At 41.0% G+C, this 21,200-nt stretch overlaps 1 protein-coding gene, 1 long non-coding RNA gene and 4 pseudogenes across 5 annotated transcripts in view; 1 reads left to right on the top strand and 5 right to left on the bottom strand.

Moving 5' to 3' along the window:
- The window catches only part of LOC147872556 (protein argonaute-3-like), a 204,193-nt gene that overhangs the window by 92,648 nt on the left and 90,345 nt on the right, over window positions 1–21,200 (bottom strand). The window lies entirely within an intron of this gene.
- Window positions 1,961–2,221, bottom strand: LOC147872571 (signal recognition particle RNA; annotated as a pseudogene).
- Window positions 7,718–7,978, bottom strand: LOC147872570 (signal recognition particle RNA; annotated as a pseudogene).
- On the top strand, window positions 10,358–12,534 carry LOC147872569 (uncharacterized). Its single transcript, XR_015537159.1, has 2 exons — window positions 10,358–10,733; window positions 11,130–12,534. It is a non-coding gene; the product is annotated as an uncharacterized LOC147872569 (long non-coding RNA).
- LOC147872568 (signal recognition particle RNA) lies at window positions 13,447–13,707 on the bottom strand (annotated as a pseudogene).
- LOC147872567 (signal recognition particle RNA) lies at window positions 19,211–19,471 on the bottom strand (annotated as a pseudogene).

Genomic DNA, 21,200 nt, shown 5'->3' with positions numbered 1-21,200 from the left:
TGAAAGGGCCGTAGTGCTAGAGAAGAAGAGGTTGGAGCAGAAGCGCACATGTAATGAAGAAATTCGAAACTTTCATTTTGTTTGTATGTATTCTTCCTTTGTGTGTGTCTGCGTGCGCGCGCGAGCGTTTGGGTGTGTGTATGTGGCGTGGGGCGTGGGGCGTGTGGGGCCTGGTGTCCTGTCGTGTTGTATCGTGTGGTTTGGTGTGTTGTGTGGTGTGTTCTGCAGTCGTGTCGCGTCGTGTCGTGTCGTCGTGTGCTGTCGTGTCGTGTGGTGTACTGTGGTGTGGGCCGACACCACACGACACGAGACGACGCCACACGACACGACGCCACACGACACGACGCCACACGAGAGGACGCCACACGAGACGACGCCACACGAGACGACGCCACACGAGACGACGCCACACGAGACGACGCCACACGAGACGACGCCACACGAGACGACGCCACACGAGACGACACACCACGCGACACGTCAGCACACCACACGACACGACACTACACGACTGCACACCACACCACACCACACCACACCACACCACACGACAAGACACCACCCCCACACCACGCCCCAGACGCCCCACACGCCACACACACACCCAAGCGCGCGCGCACACGCACACACACACACAGAGGAGGAAGACGTACAAACCTAATGAAAGTTTCGATATTCATTACATGTCCTTCTTCTTCTTCTTTACCACTACGGCCCTTTCAGTGTGTCAGCTTCTTCCAGAATTGGGTTCTTAGCCCGATGTCCAACCCCCATAGTCCTCCAGAAGTTTTTATTCCGGGTTCTTTCCCTTAGAAGGATTGGTTTCTCTTTTCCTATGCAGCCCCTTCAACCCTTGGTTTTCTGTCAGGGTTTTCCTTCCCTGTTTTAAAGAAGTAATTGTTTTGTTTGTTTGTTTGTTCCGAAATGTAAATCGATCAATCGATAAGGAATATGAATGATATTTTATTATCTTAATTATAATAAATTTTAAATAAAATTATATTGTGATCAGACGGATTAAAATAAATAATTGATATAATTGTTTTATTTCCATTGTCATAAATATTGTACAGATTTCTTCCAATTTTGGGCTGTGGTCTCCAGAAACCAAGTTTTATTGCTGGAGAGTGGCCATGTTTGAAGAATATTCAGATTTCATATTTATTAGAATGTGGAACAGGAAATCTACCTTTTAGTTTTTAGTTTTCATTTTTATGTTTGATTAGTGGAGTTAGGCTTTGAAATTTTCTATTATGATATATATTTAAAAAATGCTTTTTCATAGGTTAAAAAGCATACATACAGATTATGTGAATTTAAAGTTAAATTTGATAAATTATGCATGGAAATAGTTAAATAAATGGAATGATTGTTAATTTATAAATAATGATAGTTCATCATATAAATTGGAGTATTAAAACATCAGTAGGTCTCACAAGTTCTCTGCAGAATATATTTGTTTTAATTTGGAATGAACATTCTTCTCCATAATTGCAAAATCTGTGAGGTGGCAATTCAGCCCTACTGGCTCTCGTGACTGGACCAAATTATCCCAGGCCGGGAGGTGGTACGGTTGTGGGATGGTAATAGCGGTTAAGCCAAAAAACTTAATAAATGAACCCCCGATTAAACAACAAGGGATATTTAATAAAAATATATATAAATTCAAAAGGAGAACAAACTCCCAAGGCTCAGGCTCCGGTAGGGGGTTACAACCCAAAAAATATCAGACCTATCTGTCTCCAAGCTGAGTCGTTCTCTGCCCGGCGGACACACACACACACAGACTGTCTGCCCTGCTGTCTCATCTGGGTCTCGAAGCCGCCGACTCCAAAGAACTTCGAGAGAGCAGATAGGCTACTCGAGCCATGAGACATGGCTCATCCTCCCCCCCCCCCCCCCAAAAAAAAAAGATCCCAGGGCCGGGGTTGTCGTAGTACAGGTGCCGGTAGCTCCGATCACAGGTGACTTCCGGTCTGCTCTAAAGCAGCTCCCAGTCTTCATGCGCGATCCCATTACAGCATCATACGGGTGAGTTTCCTCTCTGGCCCGATCCACCCCTCCTTAAACAACCTGGCCACCCCGGGCTCCCCCCAGGGTGTCCATATTGATACCGAGCTTAGCTGTGGAACACAGAACACCAGAACTCCCAACCTCAAGTCATTTCTCAACACTTAGCCTCTAAGTAGTTGGATTACAGGAGTTCGTCACCACTCCCAGCACGTCGGAGCCCCAGCCCTGGCTTTCAGCTTCGTTGTGGGCACCGAAAGTGCATACGCAGAGTCACGACCGAGTATACCCCCCCCCCCCCACCAAAAAAAAAAATGAAAGTGATAGTGGAACCACGGTTCCGGAGAATTTGACGTAAATACGTCTTTACGGAAAGGAAGTTTATATATTGGCTTTATTCTAAATATTCCCTTCATACATGCTGTACAATTGAGATAAGTTTGATTAAGACTTTGCTTATTTAACCTGAATTAGTTACGCTTAAGATGGGTCTGTGGTAGCTGAAATATCTTTTTTTTATTTTTACTATAAAAATTTGTGATTTCGTCGTCATCAATCAACAATGTCAACAGATATTTGTTTATACTCTGCATTGTTGTGTTGGTATAGAAACACAACAATGCCGAGTAAACAAATAACGCTTCACAACAAAGAAATCAAAAAATATCAAGCCAGTCGCATTATCACTGCTCCAGAAGCAGCAGACCGCAATCTTGATTATCGACTGACAGTTGGCTTAAAACATCAGAAAAGCGAAAGAAGACGTCATCAAGTATTTGAAGTACCAACTCCAACAACTTCACAAGGTAAACTGATCCTCATTCGATATATTACGATTACGAAAACTATTATGATCGATTTTAAGACGAAGATTTGCAAGGGTGGGGATGGACGTAGAAAGTTGACTGAACAAGAACAGCGACGTACAGACGTAGAATATCAGATTAGAGAACGCGCTCCGGAAGGAGCGCCCTGCTCTAGTCTTCTACTATAAAAATTTGTGATTTTCGTTGCCTTCAGGAAATGACGTCTTCAAACAATGTCAACAGATATTTGTTTATACTCTGCATTGTTGTGTTGGTATAGAAACACAACAATGCCGAGTAAACAAATAACGCTTCACAACAAAGAAATCAAAAAATACCAAGCCAGTCGCATTATCACTGCTCTACAAGCAGCACATCGTCTCCGAACAGCGACAGAAAACTATTTAAGAAATGGAGAAAAGTGAGAGAAGGTAATCTGATACTGATAATAATACTCATTCAAGTCAAACTGCTTACGAAAACTGACGCCTCTGTGTTTAAATTATATTTAGGCGATAAATACAATGAAAGGAAGGGGTTAAAAGACTTGAGTAAGACACAAAAAAAACCCTCCGAAGGGGGGGGGGGGGTTAGTTTAGTTTCTTACTCAAGATTTTAACAAATTAATATACAAAAACCTCAGAATTTTAAATTTTAAAAAGAAATGCAAAACTTGCTTTACGTATAGATTATAGCTATACATAAAGCTTAAAAATGTTCAGCAGAGATGAAAGCATCTACGGAATAGTAAGAGTGAGTGAAGAGGTAATATTTCAATGCAGGCTTATACCTTTATATAATAACTTAGACTTTTAACTGTTGGAAGATTATTAAACAACTTGATACCTGTATAGTAGACTCCTTTTTGATATTTAGTAAGGTTAGGATTTGGCACATAGAGATCACGTTTCCATCTTGTATTTAAATTATGTACATCTGTATTTCTTTTAAATTTATCTAAGTTTTCCACCACACATGATAGACAGCAGAGTATAAATTCACTTGCAAGTGGAAGTATATTAAATTTACGAAATAATTTTCTACAAGATACAATGCTTTTGACACCGGCCATTATTCTAATTAATTTGTTTTGCATGTAAAAAGTTGTCAGTGGAACCATGGTTCCGGATAATTTGACGTAAATACGTCACACTTGCTTTACAATCGAGTAAAGTTTGATTAAGACATTGCTTATTTAACTTGAATTAGTTACGCTTAAGATGGGTCTGTGGTAGATGAATGTAATGTAATGTAATGTAAGGTAACTATGTAGGTAACCATTGTTGTTTATTTGTTGATAAACAGATGACGTTTCCCAGGTAACATATCAATGAAGTTTGACGTTTTCCAGGTAACATATCAATGAAGTTTGACGTTTCCCAGGTAACATATCAATGAAGTTTGACGTTTCCCAGGTAACATAACAATGGTTATGTTACCTAAGAAACTAATTGCTACGTGATCTGTTTACTCGGCATTGTTGTGTTACATTACTGCCGTCAACAATCCGCTTTCGTTATTGCGGAAAGAACTGAGCTGTGAATCGGCTGTAGAATAAGTGCGTCGTAGAATAGATAATTTTGTGCTGGTAAAAACGTTTTAGAATATCACAGGTACTTATCTTATGTAAGAATTATTACATTACATTACATTATAGAGACGTATTTACGTCAGATTCTCCGGAACCGTAGTTCCTCTGTCAACATTTCATATCTTATATTTCTGAATCTGTAGTATTACAGAATCTGAAAAACGTGTACAATGAACACAGAAAAATACGACCTTGAACACATCCGTATGTGTTTTGTATTGTTCACTGAGGTGAACTCTAGAAACTGTGATGGGTGTGTTATAGCTTCATTGCTTAATTTAATTAACAGTAATATAAAAGTGATTTATATATTTTCAATTGTGTGTCTTTTAGATCCCGGTGACAAGGTGACGTCTTCAAACAATGGCAACAGATATTTGTTTATACTCTGCATTGTTGTGTTGGTATAGAAACACAACAATGCCGAGTAAACAAATAACGTAACAAATAAACAAATACCAAGCCAGTCGCATGATCACTGCTCTACAAGCAGCACATCGTCTCCGAACAGCGACAGAAAACTATTTAAGAAATGAAGAAAAGTGAGAGAAGACGTACTAACACCAACAAGGTAATCTGATACTGATAAGAATACTCATTCAAGTCATACTGCGCATTCAAGGGTTAAAACACTTGGATAAGACACAAAACTAACCACCCTTTGGGGGGGGGGGGTTAGTTTAGTTTCTTACTCAATGGGGAACTTCATACTTATGATTCAATTTAACATTTTAGAGTGATTAATTCAAGGAGTATGAGATGGTTGAGACATGTACCGCACAAAATTTAACAGATTCAATTGACTTTAGGTAGGTGGATGATCTGAACACGTCAATGAACCTTAAGAGTTCCATAATATAAAGCAATGATTTTGACGTAGATACGTCTACACGGAAGGGTCATTCGGCGAAAAAGTGTAACGGAGATGTGTAGGATCCGTATCCGTAACGTCGTGTTTGTTTATTTCAGTCGTAATCCAGGGCGAGCCTCAGGTACTGGGCGGGCGACAGGTGGCGGATAGTGATATGAGGGTTAGCTGCGAATAAGGGGCAGTCCCGGACCGAGGCGGCAAGACCGGAGAGCGTGGGAGTGTAGCTGGTGGCAGGCTACACCCATCAAATACCACATGAGCTCAGTGCCCCCACTGCCTTGTGGGTAGGGGAGGAATCCCCAAAGGCTAAGGGAAGGAAAACCCTGACAGAAAACCAAGGGTAGAAGGGGCTGCATAGGGATAGAGAAACCAGTCCTTCTAAGGGAAAGAACCCGGAATAAAAACTTATGGAGGACGGTGGGGGGGTGCACATCGGACTACCAACCCAATTCTGGAAGAAGCTCACACACTGAAAGGGCCGTAGTGCTAGAGAAGAAGAGGTTGGAGCAGAAGCGCACATGTAATGAAGAAATTCGAAACTTTCATTTTGTTTGTATGTATTCTTCCTTTGTGTGTGTCTGCGTGCGCGCGCGAGCGTTTGGGTGTGTGTATGTGGCGTGGGGCGTGGGGCGTGTGGGGCCTGGTGTCCTGTCGTGTTGTATCGTGTGGTTTGGTGTGTTGTGTGGTGTGTTCTGCAGTCGTGTCGCGTCGTGTCGTGTCGTCGTGTGCTGTCGTGTCGTGTGGTGTACTGTGGTGTGGGCCGACACCACACGACACGAGACGACGCCACACGAGACGACGCCACACGAGACGACGCCACACGACACGACGCCACACGACAGGACGCCACACGACACGACGCCACACGAGAGGACGCCACACGAGACGACGCCACACGAGACGACGCCACACGAGACGACGCCACACGAGACGACGCCACACGAGACGACACACCACGCGACACGTCAGCACACCACACGACACGACACCACACGACTGCACACCACACCACACCACACCACACCACACGACAAGACACCACCCCCACACCACGCCCCAGACGCCCCACACGCCACACACACACCCAAGCGCGCGCGCACACGCACACACACACACAGAGGAGGAAGACGTACAAACCTAATGAAAGTTTCGATATTCATTACATGTCCTTCTTCTTCTTCTTTACCACTACGGCCCTTTCAGTGTGTCAGCTTCTTCCAGAATTGGGTTCTTAGCCCGATGTCCAACCCCCATAGTCCTCCAGAAGTTTTTATTCCGGGTTCTTTCCCTTAGAAGGATTGGTTTCTCTTTTCCTATGCAGCCCCTTCAACCCTTGGTTTTCTGTCAGGGTTTTCCTTCCCTGTTTTAAAGAAGTAATTGTTTTGTTTGTTTGTTTGTTCCGAAATGTAAATCGATCAATCGATAAGGAATATGAATGATATTTTATTATCTTAATTATAATAAATTTTAAATAAAATTATATTGTGATCAGACGGATTAAAATAAATAATTGATATAATTGTTTTATTTCCATTGTCATAAATATTGTACAGATTTCTTCCAATTTTGGGCTGTGGTCTCCAGAAACCAAGTTTTATTGCTGGAGAGTGGCCATGTTTGAAGAATATTCAGATTTCATATTTATTAGAATGTGGAACAGGAAATCTACCTTTTAGTTTTTAGTTTTCATTTTTATGTTTGATTAGTGGAGTTAGGCTTTGAAATTTTCTATTATGATATATATTTAAAAAATGCTTTTTCATAGGTTAAAAAGCATACATACAGATTATGTGAATTTAAAGTTAAATTTGATAAATTATGCATGGAAATAGTTAAATAAATGGAATGATTGTTAATTTATAAATAATGATAGTTCATCATATAAATTGGAGTATTAAAACATCAGTAGGTCTCACAAGTTCTCTGCAGAATATATTTGTTTTAATTTGGAATGAACATTCTTCTCCATAATTGCAAAATCTGTGAGGTGGCAATTCAGCCCTACTGGCTCTCGTGACTGGACCAAATTATCCCAGGCCGGGAGGTGGTACGGTTGTGGGATGGTAATAGCGGTTAAGCCAAAAAACTTAATAAATGAACCCCCGATTAAACAACAAGGGATATTTAATAAAAATATATATAAATTCAAAAGGAGAACAAACTCCCAAGGCTCAGGCTCCGGTAGGGGGTTACAACCCAAAAAATATCAGACCTATCTGTCTCCAAGCTGAGTCGTTCTCTGCCCGGCGGACACACACACACACAGACTGTCTGCCCTGCTGTCTCATCTGGGTCTCGAAGCCGCCGACTCCAAAGAACTTCGAGAGAGCAGATAGGCTACTCGAGCCATGAGACATGGCTCATCCTCCCCCCCCCCCCCCCAAAAAAAAAGATCCCAGGGCCGGGGTTGTCGTAGTACAGGTGCCGGTAGCTCCGATCACAGGTGACTTCCGGTCTGCTCTAAAGCAGCTCCCAGTCTTCATGCGCGATCCCATTACAGCATCATACGGGTGAGTTTCCTCTCTGGCCCGATCCACCCCTCCTTAAACAACCTGGCCACCCCGGGCTCCCCCCAGGGTGTCCATATTGATACCGAGCTTAGCTGTGGAACACAGAACACCAGAACTCCCAACCTCAAGTCATTTCTCAACACTTAGCCTCTAAGTAGTTGGATTACAGGAGTTCGTCACCACTCCCAGCACGTCGGAGCCCCAGCCCTGGCTTTCAGCTTCGTTGTGGGCACCGAAAGTGCATACGCAGAGTCACGACCGAGTAGACCCCCCCCCCACCAAAAAAAAAAATGAAAGTGATAGTGGAACCACGGTTCCGGAGAATTTGACGTAAATACGTCTTTACGGAAAGGAAGTTTATATATTGGCTTTATTCTAAATATTCCCTTCATACATGCTGTAAAATTGAGATAAGTTTGATTAAGACTTTGCTTATTTAACCTGAATTAGTTACGCTTAAGATGGGTCTGTGGTAGCTGAAATATCTTTTTTTTATTTTTACTATAAAAATTTGTGATTTCGTCGTCATCAATCAACAATGTCAACAGATATTTGTTTATACTCTGCATTGTTGTGTTGGTATAGAAACACAACAATGCCGAGTAAACAAATAACGCTTCACAACAAAGAAATCAAAAAATATCAAGCCAGTCGCATTATCACTGCTCCAGAAGCAGCAGACCGCAATCTTGATTATCGACTGACAGTTGGCTTAAAACATCAGAAAAGCGAAAGAAGACGTCATCAAGTATTTGAAGTACCAACTCCAACAACTTCACAAGGTAAACTGATCCTCATTCGATATATTACGATTACGAAAACTATTATGATCGATTTTAAGACGAAGATTTGCAAGGGTGGGGATGGACGTAGAAAGTTGACTGAACAAGAACAGCGACGTAAAGACGTAGAATATCAGATTAGAGAACGCGCTCCGGAAGGAGCGCCCTGCTCTAGACTTCTACTATAAAAATTTGTGATTTTCGTTGCCTTCAGGAAATGACGTCTTCAAACAATGTCAACAGATATTTGTTTATACTCTGCATTGTTGTGTTGGTATAGAAACACAACAATGCCGAGTAAACAAATAACGCTTCACAACAAAGAAATCAAAAAATACCAAGCCAGTCGCATTATCACTGCTCTACAAGCAGCACATCGTCTCCGAACAGCGACAGAAAACTATTTAAGAAATGGAGAAAAGTGAGAGAAGGTAATCTGATACTGATAATAATACTCATTCAAGTCAAACTGCTTACGAAAACTGACGCCTCTGTGTTTAAATTATATTTAGGCGATAAATACAATGAAAGGAAGGGGTTAAAAGACTTGAGTAAGACACAAAAAAAACCCTCCGAAGGGGGGGGGGGGTTAGTTTATTTTCTTACTCAAGATTTTAACAAATTAATATACAAAAACCTCAGAATTCTAAATTTTAAAAAGAAATGCAAAACTTGCTTTACGTATAGATTATAGCTATACATAAAGCTTAAAAATGTTCAGCAGAGATGAAAGCATCTACGGAATAGTAAGAGTGAGTGAAGAGGTAATATTTCAATGCAGGCTTATACCTTTATATAATAACTTAGACTTTTAACTGTTGGAAGATTATTAAACAACTTGATACCTGTATAGTAGACTCCTTTTTGATATTTAGTAAGGTTAGGATTTGGCACATAGAGATCACGTTTCCATCTTGTATTTAAATTATGTACATCTGTATTTCTTTTAAATTTATCTAAGTTTTCCACCACACATGATAGACAGCAGAGTATAAATTCACTTGCAAGTGGAAGTATATTAAATTTACGAAATAATTTTCTACAAGATACAATGCTTTTGACACCGGCCATTATTCTAATTAATTTGTTTTGCATGTAAAAAGTTGTCAGTGGAACCATGGTTCCGGATAATTTGACGTAAATACGTCACACTTGCTTTACAATCGAGTAAAGTTTGATTAAGACATTGCTTATTTAACTTGAATTAGTTACGCTTAAGATGGGTCTGTGGTAGATGAATGTAATGTAATGTAATGTAAGGTAACTATGTAGGTAACCATTGTTGTTTATTTGTTGATAAACAGATGACGTTTCCCAGGTAACATATCAATGAAGTTTGACGTTTTCCAGGTAACATATCAATGAAGTTTGACGTTTCCCAGGTAACATATCAATGAAGTTTGACGTTTCCCAGGTAACATAACAATGGTTATGTTACCTAAGAAACTAATTGCTACGTGATCTGTTTACTCGGCATTGTTGTGTTACATTACTGCCGTCAACAATCCGCTTTCGTTATTGCGGAAAGAACTGAGCTGTGAATCGGCTGTAGAATAAGTGCGTCGTAGAATAGATAATTTTGTGCTGGTAAAAACGTTTTAGAATATCACAGGTACTTATCTTATGTAAGAATTATTACATTACATTACATTATAGAGACGTATTTACGTCAGATTCTCCGGAACCGTAGTTCCTCTGTCAACATTTCATATCTTATATTTCTGAATCTGTAGTATTACAGAATCTGAAAAACGTGTACAATGAACACAGAAAAATACGACCTTGAACACATCCGTATGTGTTTTGTATTGTTCACTGAGGTGAACTCTAGAAACTGTGATGGGTGTGTTATAGCTTCATTGCTTAATTTAATTAACAGTAATATAAAAGTGATTTATATATTTTCAATTGTGTGTCTTTTAGATCCCGGTGACAGAAGGTGACGTCTTCAAACAATGGCAACAGATATTTGTTTATACTCTGCATTGTTGTGTTGGTATAGAAACACAACAATGCCGAGTAAACAAATAACGTAATAAATAAACAAATACCAAGCCAGTCGCATGATCACTGCTCTACAAGCAGATCATCGTCTCCGAACAGCGACAGAAAACTATTTAAGAAATGAAGAAAAGTGAGAGAAGACGTACTAACACCAACAAGGTAATCTGATACTGATAAGAATACTCATTCAAGTCATACTGCGCATTCAAGGGTTAAAACACTTGGATAAGACACAAAACTAACCACCCCTTTGGGGGGGGGTTAGTTTAGTTTCTTACTCAATGGGGAACTTCATACTTATGATTCAATTTAACATTTTAGAGTGATTAATTCAAGGAGTATGAGATGGTTGAGACATGTACCGCACAAAATTTAACAGATTCAATTGACTTTAGGTAGGTGGATGATCTGAACACGACAATGAACCTTAAGAGTTCCATAATATAAAGAAATGATTTTGACGTAAATACGTCTACACGGAAGGGTCATTCGGCGAAAAAGTGTAACGGAGATGTGTAGGATCCGTATCCGTAACGTCGTGTTTGTTTATTTCAGTCGTAATCCAGGGCGAGCCTCAGGTACTGGGCGGGCGACAGGTGGCGGATAGTGATATGAGGGTTAGCTGCGAATAAGGGGCAGTCCCGGACCGAGGCGGCAAGACCGGAGAGCGTGGGAGTGTAGCTGGTGGCAGGGTACACCCATCAAATACCACATGAGCTCAGTGCCCCCACTGCCTTGTGGGTAGGGGAGGAATCCCCAAAGGCTAAGGGAAGGAAAACCCTGACAGAAAACCAAGGGTAGAAGGGGCTGCATAGGGATAGAGAAACCAGTCCTTCTAAGGGAAAGAACCCGGAATAAAAACTTATGGAGGACGGTGGGGGGGGTGCACATCGGACTACCAACCCAATTCTGGAAGAAGCTCACACACTGAAAGGGCCGTAGTGCTAGAGAAGAAGAGGTTGGAGCAGAAGCGCACATGTAATGAAGAAATTCGAAACTTTCATTTTGTTTGTATGTATTCTTCCTTTGTGTGTGTCTGCGTGCGCGCGCGAGCGTTTGGGTGTGTGTATGTGGCGTGGGGCGTGGGGCGTGTGGGGCCTGGTGTCCTGTCGTGTTGTATCGTGTGGTTTGGTGTGTTGTGTGGTGTGTTCTGCAGTCGTGTCGCGTCGTGTCGTGTCGTCGTGTGCTGTCGTGTCGTGTGGTGTACTGTGGTGTGGGCCGACACCACACGACACGAGACGACGCCACACGAGACGACGCCACACGACACGACGCCACACGACACGACGCCACACGAGAGGACGCCACACGAGACGACGCCACACGAGACGACGCCACACGAGACGACGCCACACGAGACGACGCCACACGAGACGACACACCACGCGACACGTCAGCACACCACACGACACGACACTACACGACTGCACACCACACCACACCACACCACACCACACCACATGACAAGACACCACCCCCACACCACGCCCCAGACGCCCCACACGCCACACACACACCCAAGCGCGCGCGCACACGCACACACACACACAGAGGAGGAAGACGTACAAACCTAATGAAAGTTTCGATATTCATTACATGTCCTTCTTCTTCTTCTTTACCACTACGGCCCTTTCAGTGTGTCAGCTTCTTCCAGAATTGGGTTCTTAGCCCGATGTCCAACCCCCATAGTCCTCCAGAAGTTTTTATTCCGGGTTCTTTCCCTTAGAAGGATTGGTTTCTCTTTTCCTATGCAGCCCCTTCAACCCTTGGTTTTCTGTCAGGGTTTTCCTTCCCTGTTTTAAAGAAGTAATTGTTTTGTTTGTTTGTTTGTTCCGAAATGTAAATCGATCAATCGATAAGGAATATGAATGATATTTTATTATCTTAATTATAATAAATTTTAAATAAAATTATATTGTGATCAGACGGATTAAAATAAATAATTGATATAATTGTTTTATTTCCATTGTCATAAATATTGTACAGATTTCTTCCAATTTTGGGCTGTGGTCTCCAGAAACCAAGTTTTATTGCTGGAGAGTGGCCATGTTTGAAGAATATTCAGATTTCATATTTATTAGAATGTGGAACAGGAAATCTACCTTTTAGTTTTTAGTTTTCATTTTTATGTTTGATTAGTGGAGTTAGGCTTTGAAATTTTCTATTATGATATATATTTAAAAAATGCTTTTTCATAGGTTAAAAAGCATACATACAGATTATGTGAATTTAAAGTTAAATTTGATAAATTATGCATGGAAATAGTTAAATAAATGGAATGATTGTTAATTTATAAATAATGATAGTTCATCATATAAATTGGAGTATTAAAACATCAGTAGGTCTCACAAGTTCTCTGCAGAATATATTTGTTTTAATTTGGAATGAACATTCTTCTCCATAATTGCAAAATCTGTGAGGTGGCAATTCAGCCCTACTGGCTCTCGTGACTGGACCAAATTATCCCAGGCCGGGAGGTGGTACAGTTGTGGGATGGTAATAGCGGTTAAGCCAAAAAACTTAATAAATGAACCCCCGATTAAACAACAAGGGATATTTAATAAAAATATATATAAATTCAAAAGGAGAACAAACTCCCAAGGCTCAGGCTCCGGTAGGGGGTTACAACCCAAAAAATATCAGACCTATCTGTCTCCAAGCTGAGTCGTTCTCTGCCCGGCGGACACACACACACACAGACTGTCTGCCCTGCTGTCTCATCTGGGTCTCGAAGCCGCCGACTCCAAAGAACTTCGAGAGAGCAGATAGGCTACTCGAGCCATGAGACATGGCTCATCCTCCCCCCCCCAAAAAAAAAAAAAAAAATCCCAGGGCCGGGGTTGTCGTAGTACAGGTGCCGGTAGCTCCGATCACAGGTGACTTCCGGTCTGCTCTAAAGCAGCTCCCAGTCTTCATGCGCGATCCCATTACAGCATCATACGGGTGAGTTTCCTCTCTGGCCCGATCCACCCCTCCTTAAACAACCTGGCCACCCCGGGCTCCCCCCAGGGTGTCCATATTGATACCGAGCTTAGCTGTGGGACACAGAACACCAGAACTCCCAACCTCAAGTCATTTCTCAACACTTAGCCTCTAAGTAGTTGGATTACAGGAGTTCGTCACCACTCCCAGCACGTCGGAGCCCCAGCCCTGGCTTTCAGCTTCGTTGTGGGCACCGAAAGTGCATACGCAGAGTCACGACCGAGTAGACACCCCCCCCCCCACCAAAAAAAAAAATGAAAGTGATAGTGGAACCACGGTTCCGGAGAATTTGACGTAAATACGTCTTTACGGAAAGGAAGTTTATATATTGGCTTTATTCTAAATATTCCCTTCATACATGCTGTACAATTGAGATAAGTTTGATTAAGACTTTGCTTATTTAACCTGAATTAGTTACGCTTAAGATGGGTCTGTGGTAGCTGAAATATCTTTTTTTTATTTTTACTATAAAAATTTGTGATTTCGTCGTCATCAATCAACAATGTCAACAGATATTTGTTTATACTCTGCATTGTTGTGTTGGTATAGAAACACAACAATGCCGAGTAAACAAATAACGCTTCACAACAAAGAAATCAAAAAATATCAAGCCAGTCGCATTATCACTGCTCCAGAAGCAGCAGACCGCAATCTTGATTATCGACTGACAGTTGGCTTAAAACATCAGAAAAGCGAAAGAAGACGTCATCAAGTATTTGAAGTACCAACTCCAACAACTTCACAAGGTAAACTGATCCTCATTCGATATATTACGATTACGAAAACTATTATGATCGATTTTAAGACGAAGATTTGCAAGGGTGGGGATGGACGTAGAAAGTTGACTGAACAAGAACAGCGACGTAAAGACGTAGAATATCAGATTAGAGAACGCGCTCCGGAAGGAGCGCCCTGCTCTAGTCTTCTACTATAAAAATTTGTGATTTTCGTTGCCTTCAGGAAATGACGTCTTCAAACAATGTCAACAGATATTTGTTTATACTCTGCATTGTTGTGTTGGTATAGAAACACAACAATGCCGAGTAAACAAATAACGCTTCACAACAAAGAAATCAAAAAATACCAAGCCAGTCGCATTATCACTGCTCTACAAGCAGCACATCGTCTCCGAACAGCGACAGAAAACTATTTAAGAAATGGAGAAAAGTGAGAGAAGGTAATCTGATACTGATAATAATACTCATTCAAGTCAAACTGCTTACGAACACTGACGCCTCTGTGTTTAAATTATATTTAGGCGATAAATACAATGAAAGGAAGGGGTTAAAAGACTTGAGTAAGACACAAAAAAAAACCCTCCGAAGGGGGGGGGGTTAGTTTAGTTTCTTACTCAAGATTTTAACAAATTAATATACAAAAACCTCAGAATTCTAAATTTTAAAAAGAAATGCAAAACTTGCTTTACGTATAGATTATAGCTATACATAAAGCTTAAAAATGTTCAGCAGAGATGAAAGCATCTACGGAATAGTAAGAGTGAGTGAAGAGGTAATATTTCAATGCAGGCTTATACCTTTATATAATAACTTAGACTTTTAACTGTTGGAAGATTATTAAACAACTTGATACCTGTATAGTAGACTCCTTTTTGATATTTAGTAAGGTTAGGATTTGGCACATAGAGATCACGTTTCCATCTTGTATTTAAATTATGTACATCTGTATTTCTTTTAAATTTATCTAAGTTTTCCACCACACATGATAGACAGCAGAGTATAAATTCACTTGCAAGTGGAAGTATATTAAATTTACGAAATAATTTTCTACAAGATACAATGCTTTTGACACCGGCCATTATTCTAATTAATTTGTTTTGCATGTAAAAAGTTGTCAGTGGAACCATGGTTCCGGATAATTTGACGTAAATACGTCACACTTGCTTTACAATCGAGTAAAGTTTGATTAAGACATTGCTTATTTAACTTGAATTAGTTACGCTTAAGATGGGTCTGTGGTAGATGAATGTAATGTAATGTAATGTAAGGTAACTATGTAGGTAACCATTGTTGTTTATTTGTTGATAAACAGATGACGTTTCCCAGGTAACATATCAATGAAGTTTGACGTTTTCCAGGTAACATATCAATGAAGTTTGACGTTTCCCAGGTAACATATCAATGAAGTTTGACGTTTCCCAGGTAACATAACAATGGTTATGTTACCTAAGAAACTAATTGCTACGTGATCTGTTTACTCGGCATTGTTGTGTTACATTACTGCCGTCAACAATCCGCTTTCGTTATTGCGGAAAGAACTGAGCTGTGAATCGGCTGTAGAATAAGTGCGTCGTAGAATAGATAATTTTGTGCTGGTAAAAACGTTTTAGAATATCACAGGTACTTATCTTATGTAAGAATTATTACATTACATTACATTATAGAGACGTATTTACGTCAGATTCTCCGGAACCGTAGTTCCTCTGTCAACATTTCATATCTTATATTTCTGAATCTGTAGTATTACAGAATCTGAAAAACGTGTACAATGAACACAGAAAAATACGACCTTGAACACATCCGTATGTGTTTTGTATTGTTCACTGAGGTGAACTCTAGAAACTGTGATGGGTGTGTTATAGCTTCATTGCTTAATTTAATTAACAGTAATATAAAAGTGATTTATATATTTTCAATTGTGTGTCTTTTAGATCCCGGTGACAGAAGGTGACGTCTTCAAACAATGGCAACAGATATTTGTTTATACTCTGCATTGTTGTGTTGGTATAGAAACACAACAATGCCGAGTAAACAAATAACGTAATAAATAAACAAATACCAAGCCAGTCGCATGATCACTGCTCTACAAGCAGCACATCGTCTCCGAACAGCGACAGAAAACTATTTAAGAAATGAAGAAAAGTGAGAGAAGACGTACTAACACCAACAAGGTAATCTGATACTGATAAGAATACTCATTCAAGTCATACTGCGCATTCAAGGGTTAAAACACTTGGATAAGACACAAAACTAACCACCCCTTTGGGGGGGGGGTTAGTTTAGTTTCTTACTCAATGGGGAACTTCATACTTATGATTCAATTTAACATTTTAGAGTGATTAATTCAAGGAGTATGAGATGGTTAAGACATGTACCGCACAAAATTTAACAGATTCAATTGACTTTAGGTAGGTGGATGATCTGAACACGACAATGAACCTTAAGAGTTCCATAATATAAAGCAATGATTTTGACGTAAATACGTCTACACGGAAGGGTCATTCGGCGAAAAAGTGTAACGGAGATGTGTAGGATCCGTATCCGTAACGTCGTGTTTGTTTATTTCAGTCGTAATCCAGGGCGAGCCTCAGGTACTGGGCGGGCGACAGGTGGCGGATAGTGATATGAGGGTTAGCTGCGAATAAGGGGCAGTCCCGGACCGAGGCGGCAAGACCGGAGAGCGTGGGAGTGTAGCTGGTGGCAGGCTACACCCATCAAATACCACATGAGCTCAGTGCCCCCACTGCCTTGTGGGTAGGGGAGGAATCCCCAAAGGCTAAGGGAAGGAAAACCCTGACAGAAAACCAAGGGTAGAAGGGGCTGCATAGGGATAGAGAAACCAGTCCTTCTAAGGGAAAGAACCCGGAATAAAAACTTATGGAGGACGGTGGGGGGGGTGCACATCGGACTACCAACCCAATTCTGGAAGAAGCTCACACACTGAAAGGGCCGTAGTGCTAGAGAAGAAGAGGTTGGAGCAGAAGCGCACATGTAATGAAGAAATTCGAAACTTTCATTTTGTTTGTATGTATTCTTCCTTTGTGTGTGTCTGCGTGCGCGCGCGAGCGTTTGGGTGTGTGTATGTGGCGTGGGGCGTGGGGCGTGTGGGGCCTGGTGTCCTGTCGTGTTGTATCGTGTGGTTTGGTGTGTTGTGTGGTGTGTTCTGCAGTCGTGTCGCGTCGTGTCGTGTCGTCGTGTGCTGTCGTGTCGTGTGGTGTACTGTGGTGTGGGCCGACACCACACGACACGAGACGACGCCACACGAGACGACGCCACACGACACGACGCCACACGACACGACGCCACACGAGAGGACGCCACACGAGACGACGCCACACGAGACGACGCCACACGAGACGACGCCACACGAGACGACGCCACACGAGACGACGCCACACGAGACGACACACCACGCGACACGTCAGCACACCACACGACACGACACTACACGACTGCACACCACACCACACCACACCACACCACACCACACCACACCACACCACACGACAAGACACCACCCCCACACCACGCCCCAGACGCCCCACACGCCACACACACACCCAAGCGCGCGCGCACACGCACACACACACACAGAGGAGGAAGACGTACAAACCTAATGAAAGTTTCGATATTCATTACATGTCCTTCTTCTTCTTCTTTACCACTACGGCCCTTTCAGTGTGTCAGCTTCTTCCAGAATTGGGTTCTTAGCCCGATGTCCAACCCCCATAGTCCTCCAGAAGTTTTTATTCCGGGTTCTTTCCCTTAGAAGGATTGGTTTCTCTTTTCCTATGCAGCCCCTTCAACCCTTGGTTTTCTGTCAGGGTTTTCCTTCCCTGTTTTAAAGAAGTAATTGTTTTGTTTGTTTGTTTGTTCCGAAATGTAAATCGATCAATCGATAAGGAATATGAATGATATTTTATTATCTTAATTATAATAAATTTTAAATAAAATTATATTGTGATCAGACGGATTAAAATAAATAATTGATATAATTGTTTTATTTCCATTGTCATAAATATTGTACAGATTTCTTCCAATTTTGGGCTGTGGTCTCCAGAAACCAAGTTTTATTGCTGGAGAGTGGCCATGTTTGAAGAATATTCAGATTTCATATTTATTAGAATGTGGAACAGGAAATCTACCTTTTAGTTTTTAGTTTTCATTTTTATGTTTGATTAGTGGAGTTAGGCTTTGAAATTTTCTATTATGATATATATTTAAAAAATGCTTTTTCATAGGTTAAAAAGCATACATACAGATTATGTGAATTTAAAGTTAAATTTGATAAATTATGCATGGAAATAGTTAAATAAATGGAATGATTGTTAATTTATAAATAATGATAGTTCATCATATAAATTGGAGTATTAAAACATCAGTAGGTCTCACAAGTTCTCTGCAGAATATATTTGTTTTAATTTGGAATGAACATTCTTCTCCATAATTGCAAAATCTGTGAGGTGGCAATTCAGCCCTACTGGCTCTCGTGACTGGACCAAATTATCCCAGGCCGGGAGGTGGTACGGTTGTGGGATGGTAATAGCGGTTAAGCCAAAAAACTTAATAAATGAACCCCCGATTAAACAACAAGGGATATTTAATAAAAATATATATAAATTCAAAAGGAGAACAAACTCCCAAGGCTCAGGCTCCGGTAGGGGGTTACAACCCAAAAAATATCAGACCTATCTGTCTCCAAGCTGAGTCGTTCTCTGCCCGGCGGACACACACACACACAGACTGTCTGCCCTGCTGTCTCATCTGGGTCTCGAAGCCGCCGACTCCAAAGAACTTCGAGAGAGCAGATAGGCTACTCGAGCCATGAGACATGGCTCATCCTCCCCCCCCCAAAAAAAAAAAAAAAAAAATCCCAGGGCCGGGGTTGTCGTAGTACAGGTGCCGGTAGCTCCGATCACAGGTGACTTCCGGTCTGCTCTAAAGCAGCTCCCAGTCTTCATGCGCGATCCCATTACAGCATCATACGGGTGAGTTTCCTCTCTGGCCCGATCCACCCCTCCTTAAACAACCTGGCCACCCCGGGCTCCCCCCAGGGTGTCCATATTGATACCGAGCTTAGCTGTGGGACACAGAACACCAGAACTCCCAACCTCAAGTCATTTCTCAACACTTAGCCTCTAAGTAGTTGGATTACAGGAGTTCGTCACCACTCCCAGCACGTCGGAGCCCCAGCCCTGGCTTTCAGCTTCGTTGTGGGCACCGAAAGTGCATACGCAGAGTCACGACCGAGTAGACACCCCCCCCCCCACCAAAAAAAAAAATGAAAGTGATAGTGGAACCACGGTTCCGGAGAATTTGACGTAAATACGTCTTTACGGAAAGGAAGTTTATATATTGGCTTTATTCTAAATATTCCCTTCATACATGCTGTACAATTGAGATAAGTTTGATTAAGACTTTGCTTATTTAACCTGAATTAGTTACGCTTAAGATGGGTCTGTGGTAGCTGAAATATCTTTTTTTTATTTTTACTATAAAAATTTGTGATTTCGTCGTCATCAATCAACAATGTCAACAGATATTTGTTTATACTCTGCATTGTTGTGTTGGTATAGAAACACAACAATGCCGAGTAAACAAATAACGCTTCACAACAAAGAAATCAAAAAATATCAAGCCAGTCGCATTATCACTGCTCCAGAAGCAGCAGACCGCAATCTTGATTATCGACTGACAGTTGGCTTAAAACATCAGAAAAGCGAAAGAAGACGTCATCAAGTATTTGAAGTACCAACTCCAACAACTTCACAAGGTAAACTGATCCTCATTCGATATATTACGATTACGAAAACTATTATGATCGATTTTAAGACGAAGATTTGCAAGGGTGGGGATGGACGTAGAAAGTTGACTGAACAAGAACAGCGACGTAAAGACGTAGAATATCAGATTAGAGAACGCGCTCCGGAAGGAGCGCCCTGCTCTAGTCTTCTACTATAAAAATTTGTGATTTTCGTTGTCTTCAGGAAATGACGTCTTCAAACAATGTCAACAGATATTTGTTTATACTCTGCATTGTTGTGTTGGTATAGAAACACAACAATGCCGAGTAAACAAATAACACTTCACAACAAAGAAATCAAAAAATACCAAGCCAGTCGCATTATCACTGCTCTACAAGCAGCACATCGTCTCCGAACAGCGACAGAAAACTATTTAAGAAATGGAGAAAAGTGAGAGAAGGTAATCTGATACTGATAATAATACTCATTCAAGTCAAACTGCTTACGAAAACTGACGCCTCTGTGTTTAAATTATATTTAGGCGATAAATACAATGAAAGGAAGGGGTTAAAAGACTTGAGTAAGACACAAAAAAAACCCTCCGAAGGGGGGGGGGGGTTAGTTTAGTTTCTTACTCAAGATTTTAACAAATTAATATACAAAAACCTCAGAATTCTAAATTTTAAAAAGAAATGCAAAACTTGCTTTACGTATAGATTATAGCTATACATAAAGCTTAAAAATGTTCAGCAGAGATGAAAGCATCTACGGAATAGTAAGAGTGAGTGAAGAGGTAATATTTCAATGCAGGCTTATACCTTTATATAATAACTTAGACTTTTAACTGTTGGAAGATTATTAAACAACTTGATACCTGTATAGTAGACTCCTTTTTGATATTTAGTAAGGTTAGGATTTGGCACATAGAGATCACGTTTCCATCTTGTATTTAAATTATGTACATCTGTATTTCTTTTAAATTTATCTAAGTTTTCCACCACACATGATAGACAGCAGAGTATAAATTCACTTGCAAGTGGAAGTATATTAAATTTACGAAATAATTTTCTACAAGATACAATGCTTTTGACACCGGCCATTATTCTAATTAATTTGTTTTGCATGTAAAAAGTTGTCAGTGGAACCATGGTTCCGGATAATTT

This window comes from Zootermopsis nevadensis, unplaced genomic scaffold (assembly GCF_977971745.1).
Source record: "Zootermopsis nevadensis isolate Lab colony 2312 unplaced genomic scaffold, Znev_1.0 Znev_ptg000026l, whole genome shotgun sequence".
Classification (NCBI taxonomy): Eukaryota; Metazoa; Arthropoda; class Insecta; order Blattodea; family Termopsidae; genus Zootermopsis; species Zootermopsis nevadensis.
This window is presented reverse-complemented; position numbering and strand designations above follow the sequence as displayed.